This window comes from Microtus ochrogaster, linkage group LG4, assembly GCF_000317375.1.
Source record: "Microtus ochrogaster isolate Prairie Vole_2 linkage group LG4, MicOch1.0, whole genome shotgun sequence".
Lineage (NCBI taxonomy): Eukaryota > Metazoa > Chordata > Mammalia > Rodentia > Cricetidae > Microtus > Microtus ochrogaster.
In genome coordinates this window covers 20,140,380-20,159,440 of record NC_022030.1, presented here as the reverse complement: position 1 = coordinate 20,159,440, position 19,061 = coordinate 20,140,380, and the positions used below count along the sequence as shown (strand labels likewise).

The window sequence follows — 19,061 nt, the reverse complement described above, 5'->3', positions numbered from 1 at the left end:
GGGGGATTCTAGGCAGGGGCTCTACCACTGAGCCACACCCCAGCCCCTCACTGAAAGATTCTAGGCAGGGGCTCTACCCCAGAGCCACACCCCCAGCCCCTCACAGGGGGATTCTAGGCAGGGGCTCTACCCCAGAGCCACACCCCAGCCCCTCACTGGGGGATTCTAGGCAGGGGCTCTACCCCAGAGCCATGCCTCAGCCCTCACTGGAATATTCTAGGCAGGGGCTCTACCACTGAGCAACACCCCAGCCCCTCACTGAAAGATTCTATGCAGGGGCTCTACCACTAAGCCACACTTCCAGTGTTTGGTATTTTTTAAGTTCGGTTTTATTTTCTCAGATTGAGTTGAAAGTCTCCATCTTCCTGTCTCCACCTCCTGAGAGGTATAATTATAATTATAGCCATGTGTCATCATGCTTGCATAATTTTTTCTTTCTTTCATTAAACTGGACTATCATGGCTATGTGTCACAACAAGCTAGTAACTGTTAGAAGGGTCTGTGACTCAGAACTCAGGGAAAACAGAAGCATTGCGTCTCTGCTCTCTACCCCAGCCAGTCCTGTCCTTCTCTGCCAAACCCAGCAGAGCCTTCAAGAATGTGGGTGGAGTCCTGTGTAGTGGTGAGCATCTTTAGTCCCAGCACTTGGGAGGCAGAAGGCAGGTGGGTCTTTGTAAATCTGAGGCCAGTCTGGTCTACAGAGCATGTTCCACGCCAGCTGTGGCTACAGAGTGAGACACTGTATCAAAAAAAGAGAAAGAAAAGAATATGGATGAACTTCTTTGTTTGTTTGTTTTTCAAAACAGAGTTTCTCTGTGACTTTGGAGACTGTCCTGGAACTCTCTCTGTAGACGAGGCTGGCCTCAAACTTACAGAGATCCACCTGTCTCTGCCTTCTGAGAGCTGGAATTAAAGGCGTGCGCCAGCACCGCCCAACTAGAATGTGGGTGAGTTAGAACACCACTGAGAGTTTATCTTGTGGTTTTGGCTGTCAATAAGTGGGCAGGATAGGACCAAGCTCAATTCTGGCCTGCTTCCTCATCAGGAAACTGGGGGCTTACACCAGGGGAGTCAGAGGTAAGACAGTCCCACAGCCTTACTCAGCTGCTTAGGAAAGAGACATAAACAGAACCTGGCTCCTGGCTCCTGGCATCTCATGGCCAGGAGGGAAGAACTCTAACAATAAATGTACATGCAGATCACAGGAGGCATGGCTCAGTGGTAGAGGCCCTGCCTAGAATCCCCCAGTGAGGGGCTGGGGTGTGGCTCAGGGGTAGAGCCCCTGCCTAGAATCCCCCAGTGAGGGGCTGGGGTGTGGCTCAGGGGTAGAGCCCCTGCCCAGAATCCCCCAGTGAGGGGCTGGGTGTGGCTCAGGGGTAGAGTGCTTGCCTAGGGTATATGAAACCCTTGATTCCATTCCCAACACTAAACTGTTAACATCTGTGCATCTCTCTGCATAGTTCAAACTCATTGGAATGTAAATGTGTGGGATACAAACTCATGTTTCTGATCTCTGTTCCAGACCTTTCTTTTCTTTCCTTTTTTCCCTCTTTTCCTCCTCCCCCATCCTCCTTCTTTTTGGTTATATCTGTGTTCGTAACAATGGGATTATATACTTCATGCTTGGGTGTCTAAGTTGTGTTTTTTTCGACAATGGATTATGAGTGGCATGTCTATGCCAGTGAATTTATTTCAGGCTTATTTCCCCCAGCCCCACCGTGTTCCTTTGTGTGACTGCTGTGACATCGTTTATTGTGTCGGCCCCCAGCCACGACACATCTGAGTTCTTTCACAGACATCCCAATTGTAATTGTCCCCAGGTATCAGATGAGGGTACTGAGGCTGGCATGGAAAGTCTCTCACACACGTCAAACGTGGAGGCACTGTCGAGGCAGGAATGGGTGATGTGGGTACAGTTCCTGGCCTCACATCAGGCAGAGAGGTCCTGAGAGGGAGCAGCATGGTTAGAGGCAGCCCATCAACGCATATACCTAGGGGGAGAGGAAGGGACATTTGGGGAGACCACCCTATCCCAGGCCCTGAGACCCATGCTTACTGCACACCTGAGCCCTGCCCCATCATGCGCTCCACCCCTCTGGCTGCCTCCTTCCCTGAGCCCACTCACCGCCTGCTCCATCCTTGCCAGCTTATCAATAGGTTAAGTGGTCAGGTCAGTGATATTGACCATTTGATTAGGACCTTGTCAGATCAATCCGCGCTCATCTCACGGGCCTCCTCCCCTGTCCACGTGTTCCTTCTTGCTCTTCTGGGCTTGGGAGCAGCTGGCGGCACAAGCAACCATCACCCCACACAGAATCCTCAAACTGGGAGCCCCTGCCCTGCCTGAGCCACTTTTGACTGTGCCTTTAGGTGCTAACTGCCTGCTCCACACCCCTCCTGCAGTCAGGGAGCTTGTTTGCACTATGTCCTATGCTCACGCGGTCAGAGCTGCTCCTCTCTGCTGTGTGGCCGTGGAGAATCTGCCTTACCCTTGCTTAGCCTTCATGTCTTCAGCCGTGTGTTTACAGTGAACCCAAGAGTTGAGAGGACTCTGCGACCTCGCTTGCAGAATGTCTAGTAGTGTTTGGTGTACAGACTGCAGTCAACAATACCCACCGCATTGCTAGAGTTATTCATAGTTACGCTGTGCTGTTCTGTCCCTCAGTGGAGGTGTATATGGGCAGGCTGTATCTGGGGGACAAGTGACATCATCATCATAGATCTTTCCTGAAGTCCAGTGCACAACTGTATCCTATTCCAGGTGATGCCAAGGATTCCCAGAGTAGCCTGACTTCACCGTGCCCTCAGGTAGCTCATCGGTTGGCAGGTAGGTGTTAGATGACTCCAGGACACAGCCAAGCAGTGTAGATACTGACTGGGAGGAAAACTGAGGGGCCGGACCCAACGCTGACCTTAGGGAACAAGGTTCAAGTCCTGGTGCCTCCTCTTCCTGTGCCCAGTGACTGCCAGCTCTGTTTCTCATAATGCTAGATGTGCAAGAGGGATTTTCCAGACTTCAGGCACCACCACAGACAGTGCTCTGCCCAATGGGCTCTGCCTACAGATATCTGCTCGGAAAAGGGGCTCTCCCCTCTGCAGCGTCGACATGGGAGCCCTGAGCCTGGAAAGCGAATAACAGCACTGGAGGGATATCTGCCAGGGTGGCACTACCCATGGGCACTGGGTGGGCAAAGATGGCATAGGGCTGTGAAGCACGCGTAGGCCCTGAGAGCTGCCTTGGGGGAAGACCCCAGCCCTTAGGCACTGTCTGACTGAGGGGGGCTCCTCTGAGACTGGGGATTCCCCTCCCGCCCGCCATCACTTACACCAATATTGACGGTTAATGCCGTGTCGCCACCGTGTTCAACACTCAGCGCGGCTAATTGTTTTGACTGGGAATCGGCAAGGCGATTAAACGCCATCGATTTTGCCCTGCGCGCTGCATCGATTTTTAAATTTCCTATTGATCCCAGCCCTAAATCTCCTTAACCAAGACCTCACCGTGGAGATGACAGCCACTGATTAGCCCTGAGGTGGGGGGGTTGTGCATAAGATGGGGGGACGACCCCCTGGGGCAACCACCCCATTTCTCCCTCCCCCAGGGACCAGGGTCCTTATCTCCCTCTGCCCCTGAGGATGGAGGCCCAACCATCCAGACTTCCAGGGAAGTACTGGGGAGGTACTGGGGAGCCTGGGAGAACCCCAGCTCGTTCACCCCTTTCCTATTTAGAATTTATTTTCTGTTTTCTTTGTATGGTCACACCTCTTCTGTCTTTTCATGTCTTCTGATTTTCTCTCTCCATCTGTCTCTCCTGTCCATCGGTCCCTTTCTCTTTTCTTTCTGAAATCCATGCTTCCCCCAATTTCCCAAGTCCTTGTCTGATCCTGGGCCTCAGTCTCCCAGCTGCACCTGCCTGTCTGCCATGATGTACAGTCGTCTATGAAGGTCCACGGCTAGCCTTGCAATTTCCCACCTCCCTCTTGGGAGTACACCCACGGGCTCACACACTTGGATCTGGGCTCACTGACCTTCTGAGCTGATCCTCAATGCTCTTCCTCCCTGTGTTATTTTTGTTTGTTTGTTTTTTAGTTTTTCCAGGCAGGATTTCTCTGTGTGTAGCCCTAACTGTCCTGGAACTTGGTTCTGTAGACCAGACTGACCTCAAACTCTATAGAGATCCACCTGCCTCTGCCTCCCAAGTGCTGGGATTTGTTAGTGTTTTGGAGACAGTTCACTCAGGTTGGCCTAGAGTTCTCTATATAGCCCAGGCTGGCTTCAAACTTGAGACCAATCCTCCCTTCTCAGTCTCCCAAATGCTAGGATCGCAGGCATAAGCCACTATGTCCAGATGTTCTTGGAGTGTGTGTGTGATCACACAATGTCGTGTGTGTGTGTACATGATCATACAACATTGTGTGTGCACATGTGTATTTGTGTGCATATTGTGGGGATGGGTGTACTACCTGCAGGCAGCTCAGCAGGTTGGAGGGTGTCCCTTCTGGGTGCCTCGGTTGATCTAAAGCCCTCCCAGGCTGCTCAGCTGCTGTCTGCCTCTTCCAGGCAACCAATCTGGTCTGTTTTCTCTGCAGCTTGTCTTCCCTTTTCTGAGAAAAGGGACTCCAAGCTTTTGTTCGTTTCTCTGGCAGGAAGGTGCTTGGTGAATCTGGTTGATTTCAGGAACTTCCTGAAGGTATTTTGAGTTGTTTGCCTTCTTGCTTAAGGATCTTCCCTGCGGGATAGATTGTTTCAGTCTCAGAGGAAACTGTAACACAACAGTGTGTATAGGTGGGGATGAATGCACATGTATGTGGTAGGTACATGTCTATGTTAGGGATGGGTGTGTGTGTGTATCGGTTGTTGTGGAGGTCTTGGGTGTCATTCCTTAGGAAGTATCCACCTTGTTTTTTGAGACAGAATCTCTCTCTGTGATCTGAGGCTCTCCCAGATCTCTCACAGGGATTATTTTAGGCTGGCTGGCCAGTGATTCTCCTGCCTCTCTGCCTCTCCAGCACTGGAATTTTGAACAGCACTCCGTGTTTTTATATATGGGTTCTGGGGATGCTCTTGTGGTCAGCACTTTGCTGACTGAGCGATTTCCCCATCTTCTTACTCTGAGACAGAATCTTGCTATATAGCCAAGCTGGTCTTGAACTCGGATCCCTCTTGGCCTTAGGCTCCTACCTGCTAACGAGGGAGCTGCCCTGCCCAGCTAGCCTCCACCTACCCACATAGCTCATTGTCTACTTCTCAGTATCTGTCTGCAGGGAAGCCTCCCAGAGAGTTTGTCACTGATGGAAAACCCCACTGTCCTGCAGTCCCATCCCTTCCTTAAATGCCCACAGAGGGCAGAAGCCAGAATGATATTTACATGGGCTTGGGCAGCTTTCCCAAGAAGCCTGCATCTCCAGGAGGTGGGAAACCAAGTTTCAGTCACAGGTAGGGAGACCCAAGCTTGCCTGCACATGCTCTCAATGTAGGCTGCCCTACCTGCAGAGTGGAGGACATGGAGCCTGTCTTCCATCACAAAGGACTCTGAGGAGGCTTAGAAGCCAGTATTTCTTGTGAATAGCCTGCCAACCTGGACCAAAGTTCATTTCACTTTCTAGCTTTAGCTTGGCTATGGCTGCGTCCCTCTGCCGTCCTCCACTAGGATTCGCCAGCACCTTCCACCTCCCCACAGCACATTGATGGCAACTCTCGGTCTTGTCTTCTCAACTTGCCTGTGAGCATCCGGAGGGCAGGCAGATGTCTGTTCTAACCAGTGCCTTGACTCCCACACTTGGGTCAGAGGCACTTTAGAAAACCTCAACATCTTGCCAAACACAGTGGCATAAGCCTGCATTCCCAGCACTGGTGATGCTAAGGCAGGAGGACTGTGAGTTTGAGGTCGGCCTGGGCTACATATGAGGTCCTGTCTCTAAGAGAGGTAGGAAGGGAGGAGGAAGAAAAGGAAGGAGAGAGGGAAAGAGGGATGGAAATGTTTGTTGCACAAATGAATAATTGAATACACAAGTGTACAAGTCAGAAATGCCACATACTCACACTTACACTGCCCCGCCAGGCACTTCATAACCATCAACCCTGTGAAATTAATTCTCACCAGGTATTGCCAGCACTACTTTAAGATACAGTTGGCTAACTAATTAATTTATCCATCCATCAATTTATGATTTACTCTGCCGTCATTTGTGACCTTATAAAGGCGTCAAATTTGCTGGGTTCACTGCCAAATGCTAACAGCACTGCAAGGTGAAGTTCCCTGTTCTTCCAGAAACTTCCCGAAGCAGAGTATGACAGACACTGTAATCCCAGTGAGTGCTCAGGAGGCTGAGGGAGGAGGCTCATGAGATGAGGCCAACCTGGGCTACATAGCAGTATAGAAAGATTGTCTCAAATAAATTAATAGGGCTGAGTGTGGTGGTGCACGCCTTTAATCCCAGCACTGGGAGGCAGAAACAGATCTCTGTGAATTAGGCCAGCCTGGTCTACACGGCAAGTCCCAGGCCAGCTGGAGATGCATAGTGAGATCCTGTCTCAAAATCAAAACAAGGGTGGAGAGATATGGTTCAGTGTGTAGAAGCACTTGCCACAAAGCCCGATGGCTTGGGTTCAGTCCCCAGGTTCCAAGGGGCAAAATGAGGAAACAATTCCTGGAAATGGTCCTTTGGTCTGTGCTCCATGTCCTTTGACATGTGTCCCATGCATGCACATATACAGACACACAAAATGCATACATAAAATTTAAAACCAAAACAACAACAGATTTCTCATCTGATGACATCTAACAAGGGTGGGCATCAGGATGCCCATATAGGATGGGAACATCGAGTCTTGGGGGCCAGAAGTGGTCACTGAGAGAAACTCAGGAGGACCTGAGTCCCGGGTACTTGTCCCCACGTCTGTGGATTTGTTGATGGGGAGACAGGAGGAGGGTCCCTCTACTCAAGGGGGAACCTCATCCTACATGAGACCCAGCCCACTGCCCAGGACATTGACTCTATCCTCTCTTCCTCCAGGTTCTCGGCTGGACCGGGTTGGTGGCCTGAATGTATTAGCTTTGCTGCGTCTGCCCAAGAGGTAAGAGCTGTGGCTTGTGAGCTGCGTATTTCTATGCTTCTTGCTTTCCCGAGTCCTTGTCCCTGGCATCCCCTTGGAGGTGGCCACCATTCCCCATGCTATTTCTGTGTCCCCGGGATTTCATCTCTCTGGCATTTTTATTTCCTCAGAACATTCTGGTTTCCTGGCCAAACAGGTGTTTCTGAGTGTTGGTGACAGTGGACTGTGGTGCCTCAGTTTACATTTTGGGGATCTGAGAAAGTTGGGGCTGCCATGCTGTCATCTTTAAATGAAAACAGGGGCTGGCGAGATGGCTCAGTGGGCAAGAGTGCTCGCCACCGAGCCTGGCAGACCCCAGTCAATCTCTGGATGCATGTTGTAGAAGGGGAGAACCAACTCCTGCAAGTTGTCCTCTGTGCTCCACACACAAATCCTAGCATGTGCACCCCCTACACACACACACACACACAAATAGATAAATAAGTGTAATTTTAACATTTTAAATGAGGGTGTCAGATTTTAGCCCACCCACCTTAAGCAGTATAACTGAGGACAGAAGAAGGTAGAGGACAGACAGGCAGACAGACAGACAGATTGTGTGATTGCAGGTGAGGTTCAGTTTTCCTCTCTATCAAAGGTGGGGATTCCCAGTCCTCATCACGGTGAGATGTGGAGATGAGAGAAGCTACCCTCCAAAGCATGTGGAGACCCAGGCAGACAGTGGGAGCTGCAGACACAGCTGGAAGCATCCCCATCCCCTGAACAAATCGGGATTCTGGGATTCTTGGAGCCCAGCAAGGCTCCCAGAATGAAACCAGGACTCCCTGGGGGATTCAGTGCTGTGGGAACCACAGGCGTGGACATTTGCCCTGCTGTTGGCTCTACTCAGTTTGACATACCATGCCACCCCTCCCCTGTACCTTCTCCTGGCAATGAATGGCCGGGGAGGGGGAGTGAGTTCTGTGAAGTGGGACCCCCTTATACTACCATCCCTATTTTAGCTAGAGCAGCTGAACCCACAGGCTGCAGGATCCCGGAGAGCCACCTGCCACCCTTACAGTCCTCCTGTCTGCTGTCCCCGAACCACAGGTGCCCTCTGGGAAGCTGAGGAGCGCTATAGCTCATGTTGGTCATTCGTCCGGTGTGGCAGGGATCATGGTGGACTGGATCATAGGGAGGGGAAGCTTCTTGTTCACATTCAGACAGCTCTGAGTCGCTTGGATTTGAGTTTTCTGGAGGAACAAAAGGCTGAGGTTGCAGCTCGGTGAGCACACTGCCCTGCTCAATCAGCATGCACCAAGCCCTGGTTTCTGTCCTCAGTGCTGTAGGAAATCTGTGTACCTACCATCCTGGCACCCAGAGGCGGAGGCAGGAGGGTCAGAAGTCCGAGGTCATCTTTGGTTACTTCGTGAGTTTGAGGTCAGCTTGGGCTACGAGAGATCCTGTCCCAAAGAGAAAAATGAGAGGGAAAAAAGTAATAAAAACAATTTTTTATGGGACATCTCATCTTCCAGTTTTTTAATGTCGACAACCAATGTCAAATTTTTAAAAAGTTCTTTGTGGTCCAAACCACTTTTCAGGCTCATAAATGTGTTTTACAATAGTTAACAGCCTGGGACCCAGGAAAACACTTACCTGTATGTACCCAGTTGTTTGGTGACTTGGGGGGTATTCACACCCACCAAGAAGTGTGACTCGTGGGTAGTCACACCCACCACAATCCACGAGCTCTTGTCTCAGCTGGCAACTATGTGAGAACCTTACTTACTGTCTGTCTGTCTGTCTATCTATCCATTCACCCGTCTATCTCTTCTTCCTTCCGATGTATGTAGCCCAGGTCAACCTCAAACTCTGAATCCTCCTGCCTCAGGGTCTTACTAAGATTCCAGGCATCAACCACATGCCCAGCCTCTGCAAGGAGTCACATAACATCTTTCCCAGGGTTCTCATGTTCTCAGATGCCCTGGATGTTGAAGGGAGGCTCTATGGAGCTTCTGTCAGTTTGGGGTTAGCAGCTGGCTCTGAGGACGCTAGAAGCTGGTTCTCTGTTGCCCAGAGTCACTCACTCAGCTTGTCAACAGCAGAGGTGGAATTCGACCTCAGAACTGCCTGAATGTTAAAGCTCTCTTTCTTCTACCCCGCTGAATTCCACCACGATGTCGGAAACCCTGCAGGTCTCTGTGCTTTGGGAGTGAATTTCTTCCCAGAGAATAGAGTCAGATTTATCAACAGTTAGGCTTAACTTACGTGGAAGGGCTTGGCTAAAACCGGACAGCCATACAGTAGAGAGGTGTTTGGCTGTTGGAGTTTCTTGTGAACTGGCTTTGAATCTTTCGATCTAAGGCACTCTGCCCTGGGCAGCCCCACCCCCATGCCTGGGCTGCTTCACCCCTGATTGGCCCTTGACTTTAGCATCTCCTGTCTCCCGGTAAGCTTCGTGGGGAGGAGAGTCCTCTGTTTGTCTACGTGTCTGCAGTCGGTTCCAGGTATAGTGTCAATGAAGGAGCAAACACACACACAGCCGAATCCACATCTATCCATTTATTGCTGCAGCAGCCCTGCCCCACCCGGTGAATTTCTCACATACTCAGCCCTGACAAGCTGAGAAGAAGGATGTCTGAGGTCTCAGAGGAGTTCCTGGGTGGGAAGAATCAGGCACAAACTTTATCGACTTGAGTCTGGGGCTGCTAGGCGTTGGGTCAGAGGAGAGAGAGAGAACGGTTAGATGATCTACCCAAAGCCTCTGGGGTATCTTTGGGAGGGAGTTCTTGAAGGGCTAAGAGAAACCAAAGTAAGTTTAGCTCTAGCGGGAAGGAAGTGATGGTGACAGACTTGTGGATCGGTGAACGCTGGCGCGGCCTTACAGTCCCGCGGGGCTGATGCCCTCTGAATGCCAAGACAGGAATAGGGCTGAATTACTGTCCTCCCTTCTGCCCCCATCCATGCACAGAAGGGTGCAACAGGCAAACATGGAGGTGACAGGATCACAGAGGTGATGAGCATAGACTAAGGGATGTCCCTGAGATTCTTAGACTCCCCTGCAGGAGCCTTGAAGATCGAAGGAGTAGGAGGAGTCGGAGCTCAGTTGTAGGGGTGGCAAGTCTTGGAGCAAGTTGGAATAACCCAGGGCTGTGTGAGGCAGTCTTCGGTGACTGGGTGGGGGTGTCTCCCGCACGTGAAAGTGGGAACAGTGGGTGTAGCTAAGACAGTGGCCCAGCAGGTGGGCCGGCAATTTTTCCAGATCTCCAGGTCCAATCAGCCTCCTTTTGAGCCGCATCTGCCGTATGGGGGTGGGGTGGGCCTTGACTTTAGCACTAGGGTGTGTGCTGTGACCTTTGTGGCTGAAGGCGGGGCCAGAGATGGGGCTTCAGCGCTCTTGCTTGGGGGATGGGACAGCTCCCCTCGCGGCAGTGTACCAGATACACAGTGTCAGTGGGCAGCATCCGTTACTGGATGTGAATTCCAGGCTTGAGGGCAGGGGATACTAGGAGGTACCTTTGTGGTTGGTGTCTCCCGGCAGGGCAGGTGGAAACAGCTGTAATTTGGGAGTGTCTCTTACCCACACAGTGAGGCTTACCGATGTGAGGGAGGTGGGAAATAGAAAGCTCACCTCTTTTGGCAGGCTAGGATTGGTGAGCTGCTGGAATCTTGGACAGTCCCGCCACAAATGAAGGCAGGCTGTAAGTTCAAAGCCCCTTCCACAGCAGAGGCCGACCTCAGAGTAACCCTGGGAGCTCTGTGTAAGGCCCATTGGGAATCCCACTGAGTGCCGGTGTCCAGCTCACCACCACAGGTCTCCATTCCGGCCTTCTGTCCTCCCCTCCTCTGCTTCTTCAGCTTCCCTCTGTGTTCCTGCTCTTCATGCCACTCACTTGCTTTTCATCCCACTCCGTCAGACTTTGTCTGAATGTCTGTCTGCCACTCCGTCCCTTCTTCTGTGCTTCTTCTTCCTCTGAGCCTGCAGGTGTATAAAGAGAGTTTTAGCTTCTGATCTCAGAGAAAGCCCAATGGAGATGTGGGGCCTGGCAGGGGATGAGGGTGTCAAGGACAGGGAGAAGGAACAAGGCACTGAAGAAAAACAAAGAAGGGAGGTGGCTCCCTCTGCCCCTAAATACACTCTGAGACAGCTTTTTGGTGGGTGGGGCTTGGGGCTTGGGGAGGATTGGGAAGTGCGCTCTTCTTGAGGCACATGGCCAACAAGGGGTTCAGAGGGGTCATCATCTGACATTGGAGAAATGGGGGGAGCTCTTAAGAAGAGCAAAGAGAAGGGGGGGCAGTGGAAGTGGGTGGGGCAGAGACAGGAAAGCAGAGTAAAGACACTAGGAAGGGCAGGAAGTTCTCTCCTGAGCCAGAGCCCAGGAAGACACACTGTAGGGGGACAAAGCCACCAGCTTGATAGACATGGAGGAGGGAGATAGGGAGCTAGGGGCACCGGAGGTGGAGGGCATAGCTGTGAGGCCGGAAGGAAGTGCCTCATGCCAGAGGCTCCGGTGTCCTCATTGGTGTTTGGTGGAGTGCCAATGATGTGGCATAGGGCATGTGACCTTAGCTGCTGGTGTGTTGGTAGGGAGGACACACTGCTCCCAGTTGGTACCTGAGACCCACTATCCACCCTACCCCCTCCTTGCTCCAGTTCTGGGGGACCAAGGACTATGGGGAGGACTGGGTAACACCTGCCTTCTGGCCTAGGGGTTGGGGAGAAAACTGTGTTTACGGCAGGGAGAGGGCTCTGAACTTGCCCTCCCTGTCTTTGGCGATCTGGGGTCCTTACTCCATCGCTAGTGGCTGCTCTGGACCTCTGTCGGATCCCATACTTAGCCTTCGTGTCTCTCCCTCTCTGTTTTCTAGCTGTCCTTGCTGGGGCTCCCCATGTCCTCATCTGGTTGTCTCCCCCGTCTTCCTCCTCCTGTGCAGTTCACTGTTCTCATTCTCGCATCTCTGCGTCCCCTGATCTCTTTTTCTGTCTCTCTGGCGTGGTCTCTCTACTTGGCCTTCCATGGCTTTTTCCTTCTGCCTCTGTCTCCTGGACATTGTGTCTCTGTCCATCCTGATCTCTCAGCTTCTGCCCGTGCGTAGCTCTGGGTGGCCCCCACCTCTGTCAGCCTTTTTCTTCATCCCTGTCTCTCCAGGACTCTAGCTGACCATCCCTGCCTCTGTGTGTGTGTGTCTCCCTCCCTCTCCCTTCCCCCCACTATTTTTTTTCTGTTTCTAACACCCACACTCACATCCTACCTCAGGAGTAATTGCTTTTGTCTGGGTTGGACTGGACTTGTGGTGGGGGGAGGGCGGGGGGAGCGGGTGGCGCTGGGGGGGGTTGGGAGGGACGGAGGTCGCTTGGTGGAGTTGAGGTAGTGTCCACCAAAGCAGAGGATGCTGAGGAATAGAGGGGCACCCGCCCAAGGTAGGAGAAGGAAGGGAGGGAGCCTGAGGCCATGCTGGCAGGGGTCTGGGGCCTCTGGCAGGGAAAGAAAGAAGGCAGACGGGTCTTTATACTCTATGTGGAGGTGATGTAGGATAGACCTCACTAGCCAGTGCCTCTGCTGCTTCACCCCTTCCCCCAGACTCAGGGATGTGAGCTCTACCCCTGGCATGTGCACTGAGTCACCATGACACACACAGGGGACACACTCAGAGCCTCCATCCCACTCATGGGAACTCACTTGGCCACCGACACACAGGGCATCTGGACCAGGTAGACACACAAAGAACCCAGTGGAGTCTCCATGGCTCAATCAGAACCTCTGTTCAATACACATCGAGAGGACCATACAGGCTCCAAAGCACAGGGAGGGACAGCCACCCACTGATGCAGACACAGGGACAAGTAGACACCCAGACATTCCTCCAGGGACATGGACTTGTCACCACATGCTAACTTCCTAGAGAACACAGGAACACAGAGCCACCACCCTTCCTCGGAATGGAGGATATCCTCTTGGGATCCATCCACTTCTTCCCAAGGGCCACACGGACATTTGGGGACACCCAGTGTCAGGGAGACACCATGGATATACACACACAACCCCTAGTGTCTCCTAGACAGACCTCACAGACTCACAGTCACACACAGATATGACTAGAGGGTCAGGGCAGTCAGGAGACAATTCTGGAGCCCCCCTCCCACACCGCTTAAGGACCTGCATACACCTTACATATACAGCGGCAATTCGGACTCCACAGCCCTTTAGCTGGAACCTCCTCCTGTCTGACACCCTGAGAGAACCCACTCCCACCCCAGCACATTCCTCCCAGAACCTGGGGTGAGGACAAGGTGGTTTCAACCCATGGGGACCCACAGAGTGGGATAGCTATGGTTCTGTGGGTAGGCGGCAGGCTTGTCCACTCTTGATTTTACCCACTCGTCCTTCCAACTCCAGCACCCAGGCCTTCCTTCCCTTGTCCCACAGGCCCAGGAAAGCATCTCCTCACCCCCGCCTCCAGCCAGGGATCCTACCCGCCTCCCAAGGGCTTCAGCCCTCGCCCTCACATGGGCCCTTCAAAGGGCCCTATCTCCCTGAGCTGCTCCCGACCAACCGAGGGGGTGCTCGCTTTCTTCCTAAAGGACCGGTCCTCAGTTTATCCCAGCCACCTGACCTGCAAGTGTGAACCCCCCCACGCCCATCTGCTTCCCTACCCACCCTCATACTCACCCCCTCTCCTGGCTCTCCAAGCTCTCAGCCCCCCTAAACTCCCCTGCAGTAGAGGAGTATGGAGTGGAGGCTGGCCCCTCGGAGGTAGGGGTAAGGGGTGCACGGGGTGGGGGGCCTGGGTGCGGCTCCGGGAAAGAAAAGGAAGAGAAGCAAGGGAGAGAGAGAGGCAGAGGCAGGCAGGCAGCCAGCCGGCTTTATATCCCTGCTGTATTGATCCACCATGTCACAGCCTGGTCGGTCGATAGCCAGCGAGAAAGAGAGGGAGAGAAGGGAGGGGAGGTTTGGGGGGAGGGCAGCCGGGACCCCTTAGTCCTGGGTACATCTAGGGTCTCCTGAGCAGGCTGTGGAAGCATATTTGAGCCACCCCCCCAAAAAGAGGTATGCCATGTCCCCCTTCCTTTGGCTCTGGCTCTCTTTCTCCCCAGGAGCCCCCTCAGTCTCGGTAGGAGAATTTAAGCGCCCAGCATTTGGGCATTTCTTCTTGTTTCCCAGACTCTTTATCCCTACAGGCAGGATGGCTGCCAGCCATGGCTCCTTTTTGCCAACTGTAGTCAGGCTGGGCAGATAGGAGGCCTCAAGGCATGTCCTGTTAGGGCAGACCAGACCGTGAGTCACATTTGCTGTGTGACAACAGCAGGACAGAACCCTCTCTTCCCAGGTACTGGGGGTGGCAGAGGAGGGCAGGGGAGGTCTCTGGCCTTTTCAGCTAGACCCTCAGCCTCCCTGACTGACCTGGAACACAGGGCTTAACCTCTCCCGCTCCCTTTCCCACAACCTTCTGTTACCTGCCCTCTTCAAGGACCCGCCCTGACCGGAAGAGAAGGTGTCTCCCCTTGCTAGGTTGACAAGCAGAGGGTCGAGAATGGGGCCAGAAACCCTAGGGCTGCGCCTGCATCCTGCGTTCTCCCTGTGATCCTGTTTCCCTCCTCTGCACCTCAGTTTCCCCCTTAACCTCAACCAAATCCTGCCTTAGCTCTGAGATCCAGAGGGATTGGTGCAGATGGGAGGCAGAGCCACGGGGGAGGGGGAGCTAGGGCCACGGGGTGCTTGCTGTCCCTCCCTCAGTCAAGACTGTGGGTCCCAGGTGCTCTCCTGGAGGCCCCCAACTCCCAGGGCTCCTGTTCTTTGTCTTCAAGACCCTCCTCCCCTCCCAGCCTAGAGAGGTTGAGGAATCACCTTAGCCTTGACCCGAGGGGGCGGGCAGAGGAGGGGCAGGCGGCCCTCACCCTGCCTCCTGCCCATGGCCATCCACAGTCCCTCTCTGGATTTCCTCTGACTACCAGGCAGCACCCCCCCCCCCAGCGATGGTCTGCTGTTCCCTTTGTTAGGAAGGGGGAGGGGAGAGAGATGAGCTGAGGGGACGTGGCCTGACCCTCGACCTCTCCCCCTCCCTCCTCCCATCTGAGTCCTCAGGGGCTCAGAGCCCCCTTGACGGACAGTTCTGACCATCAGCCAAATGGTTCCACGAGGATGCAAGGGGGCAGGTATGGGGGAGGGGGAGGGAGTCTGTCCAGGGCCCTGAGCCCCTCACAGTGGATGTGGGGGTACTCCTAAGTTAGAAGGAAGTCCTTAGGAAGGATGGTGGGAGAGGAAGGTACATGTGGGGCCAGGCTTTGGGGGAGCTTAATGAACCAGCACTAGGGTTGTGAAGTTAAAGTGGGGGTTCCTCCATAGAGAACAGCCCTAGAAGCCAGTGGGTAGGGCCTAGCCTGGGCAGATGCCCCCACCACACCCCCACCCAGCCTGCAGCATTGGGAGTGCAGTGAGTTTAAAAAAAAAATTAAAAGAAAAAAAAAACAGGAGCAGGAGAAGCTGGGGGAAAAATATATAAGAAAAAATATAATAAGAACTAAGCGGTGGCTGCAGGAGAGAGAAAGGGCAGGAGGCGGGGAGGGGGGCACAGGGGGGAGGGCGGCTGGGGCCCTGGTCGCTGCGGAGGCCGGGCCGCCGGCCTCTGTGCTGAGCCCTCCGCGTCCCCCCTGCCGGCCCCCTCCAGCCCCGATCGATCCAGTTTCTTGGCAATAAAGCATTTTTATTGTCAGCTGCCCTGAATGGCAAATGTGAGCCTGGTCCTGCTACCCCCCCACCCTGCTTCCTCACCACCCATCCCCCACCCTGCCTTCACCCCCTCCACTACTATCCCCTCACCAAAGAATCAGCATCATCCATCAGCAAGACCCCCTCCTCTTCCTCATCCGTGTCAGCAGGTCCGTAGCACGTACCCAACGGAGCCTCCCACCCCCACCTAGGCGCTTGCTTCCCGTCCCTAACCCCAAACCCGACAAGGAGCAGAAAGTGGTACGGGGGCCTTAGGTAGCAGCAGCAGAGCAGGAGGGTGTTGGTATGGGCAACAGATGAAGGCCGTAGTGAGGGAGACATTGACCAAAGTCAGAAGAACCAGAGAGCAGGAACAATAACAGGTGGGTGTCAGCAGCTTGGTACCTGAGGGGCAGGTGTCCCGCTCCACGGCCCTTCCCACACCTCTGAGGTCCTGCCTGTGTTCCTGCTCACTGAACTAGGCCTTCTGGGAAGCAGCCGGATGAAGAGAGAAGGACATGGGTGGAAGCTGACCTGGCTTCCCACATTTGCGTGTTTGTGTCAGCTCTGTAGGACCAGGGACAGCACCAAGCACCCCAAGGGAATGCTGCTGTGATGGGCCAGGAGGAGAGTGTCGGGCAAGCAATTTACAAAAGGTCCCCGGCCCCATGTCAAGTGGGTGGCATGTTCTCTCTCTTCCCTTTCTTTCCTCTCTTTGTCTCCTCTCTGCCTCATCCCCTCTTTCTTTCCCTTTGACTCCCTCCTTCCCTTTATTGTGGCCTCTTCCCCAAGGGAGTCAAAGACTTCATGCATCCCTCTGTTCTAGCTTCCGGCCCCCACACCCAATTTTTTCTCTCTCTGCATTCCTCTCTGCTTTACTTGACTTGGGTTTTCCCTCTGTTCTTGTGTACCTGTCTCACCCCCACCTTTACCCTCAGTGCCCCTCCCACAACCATAGAGGCAAATGAGACTGGAAGCTTTGGAACTTCCGTAGGAAGAGAGGATGGGTCATAGTCCCCCCAAATCCTCCTTCTTTTCTTCTCTGAGAACTCAGAGAACCAGCAGAGAAAGAGTCAGGGTCCCAAGGGACATGTCCGTGTGTCTGTCAGAGACATGCAGTGGGGCTTTTCTGGGGCCTCAGCCCTCACCTCTCTACCCCCAAAGATGGTTCCTATGGCCCCAGCTATGCTTTGAATGCTGGCTTCTTTGACTTCACAGGAGTGGTAGCTCTGATAGAAACAGTCATGGTCAGTCCCGGGGTCCTCATGATGCATCTCAAGGATGCAGGCCCGTGTGTTCCCATCTTTGTGACGTAGGGCAAGAAGCTGGAGGAGTCAGGACTGACATGCTGGCATTTTTTCCCTCTTGGTCTGGGAAGAAGAGTGGTCTGATACAGTCATGCCAAAGTGAGACTCCATCTCACAAACAGAAGAGGACCAGTGACGTAGCTCAGCACAGTACCCGGCACCGAGTGTGTTTCCCAGCAACGCACAATCTGGGTGTGGCAGTGAGCGCATGTAATCCTATGATTTGGGAGTGGAGGCAGGAGAATCAGAAGTTCAAAGTCAGTCTGACTGTGGTGGCACTTTGAAGGCAGAGCATGCGGATCTCTGGGTTTGAGATCATTCTGGTCTACAGAGTGAGTTCCAGAACAGCCCGGGCTATGCAAAGGAACCCTGCCTCAAAAACAAACAAACAAACAAACAAGTTCAGAGTTATTCTTCATTGCAGAAAGAGCTCAAGACCAGCCTGGACTACATGAAACCTTATCTCAAAAGTAAATAACATGAACACAAATAAAGCCGGGTGATGGCGGCACACCTTTAATCCCAGCACTCAAGAGGCAGGGGCAGGTGGATCTCTGTGAGTTCAAGACCAACTTGGTCTACAAAATGAGTTCCAGGACAACCAGAGAAACCCTGTCTCAAAACAACAAAATAAAATTAAAACAAACAGGAGACCCCCACATTCCACCCCATTCTCAGTTTCCTGGGGTGGGGCTGTGACATCAGAAGGAGCCATGTATGTAGTGAGCAGTGGAGGAAGGAGTGTCAGAATGGCCAGGGGAGGAGGGGACTGTGTGAGGGATCTAGGGACAGTGGGGCACTTGGGAGGAGCTGGATCCTGGGCCTTGTTTCCAAGCTGCCCACTTTGCCCAGGTCTCCGTCGACCTCACCTCACCACAGCGTGAGTGTGCTGGTCAGAGTACCTGCAGGAGTAATTGTTCTCCTTCCACCATATTGGTCCTAGGGACCAAACTTAGGTCAACAGTGGCAAACCCCTTTATACATGATACTAAACATAGAAGTTTTTAAAACCGGGTCTACTGATGACCCTTGTAAACCCAGTCCAGGAGTCTGGGGCAACCTGAGTGAGACCCTCCCTCAACAAATGAAACAGAGGTCCAGAGGTGATAAGGAACATCTGCTTGGGTTGCAGGAAGAGACGGGTCAGCTTGCATAGAAAATGTAATCAGAGATTTAGGGAGAGCAGGGGAAAGTGGCAGAAGCTGGCAGAACCCTTGTCACAATTTGAGTGGAAAGTAGCCTTTAGAGAGAGTAATTTTTTCTTTTGATTTTCTTTTTCTGGGGGGAGGGCTAGGGGTTTTTATTTTGAAACAGAGTGTCATGTAACCCAGGCTACCCTTCATCCCACTATGTAGCCAAGGGTAACCTAGAAGTCTGCCTCTTGAGTTGGAATCAGTATTGAAACTGGCTTTGGTGGGCATCCTTCCGGTTGGTACCTTGGACAACAACCATAGCCGCTCAGCCTTGCGGAGCCATGAGACGTACCTACCCAACTCAGTAAGCTTCTTCTGGGCAGTGACATGGAAGAGGTTATGGGAGATGGGTGATGCTCCCATTGTCCCCCAAAGGAGGACTTGACCTCTCTCCACAGGAGTGCATGTAGGTGAATCCTGGATCACTTGGGGGATGGTGACAAAAGTTCACAGCACCCCAGAGGCCCCACCATGTGAGCTCTTTCCCCAGTGTGCCCTCCCTCCTGCTGGAATAATCATTTCCTCGTTGTTCTTCCCATGGATCATTCACTATATTAACATTTTTTTAAAGCTGGACTAATCCCCAACTCTTGGGACCAAGTGATGCAGCCACCACCACAGCAAACAGAGATCCACCTGCATCTGTCTCCCGAGTGCTGAGGTTAAAGGCAAGCACCACCAGGCCCTGTTTAAATTTAAATTTTTAGTTTTTTAAGAAAGGGTCTCGCCAGGCGGTGGTGGCGCACGCCTTTAATCCCAGCACTTGGGAGGCAGAGGCAGGCGGATCTCTGTGAGTTCGAGACCAGCCTGGTCTACA

At 53.1% G+C, this 19,061-nt stretch overlaps 1 protein-coding gene across 7 annotated transcripts in view; it reads left to right on the top strand.

Moving 5' to 3' along the window:
- Positions 1-19,061, top strand: part of Pou2f2 (POU class 2 homeobox 2) — an 85,856-nt gene that overhangs the window by 14,342 nt on the left and 52,453 nt on the right. For all 7 annotated transcript variants that reach the window (XM_026786319.1, XM_026786320.1, XM_026786318.1 and 4 more), the window contains exon 2: positions 7,018-7,078. The gene's annotated coding sequence lies outside the window, so the exon portion shown is untranslated. The remainder of the gene's footprint in view (positions 1-7,017; positions 7,079-19,061) is intronic.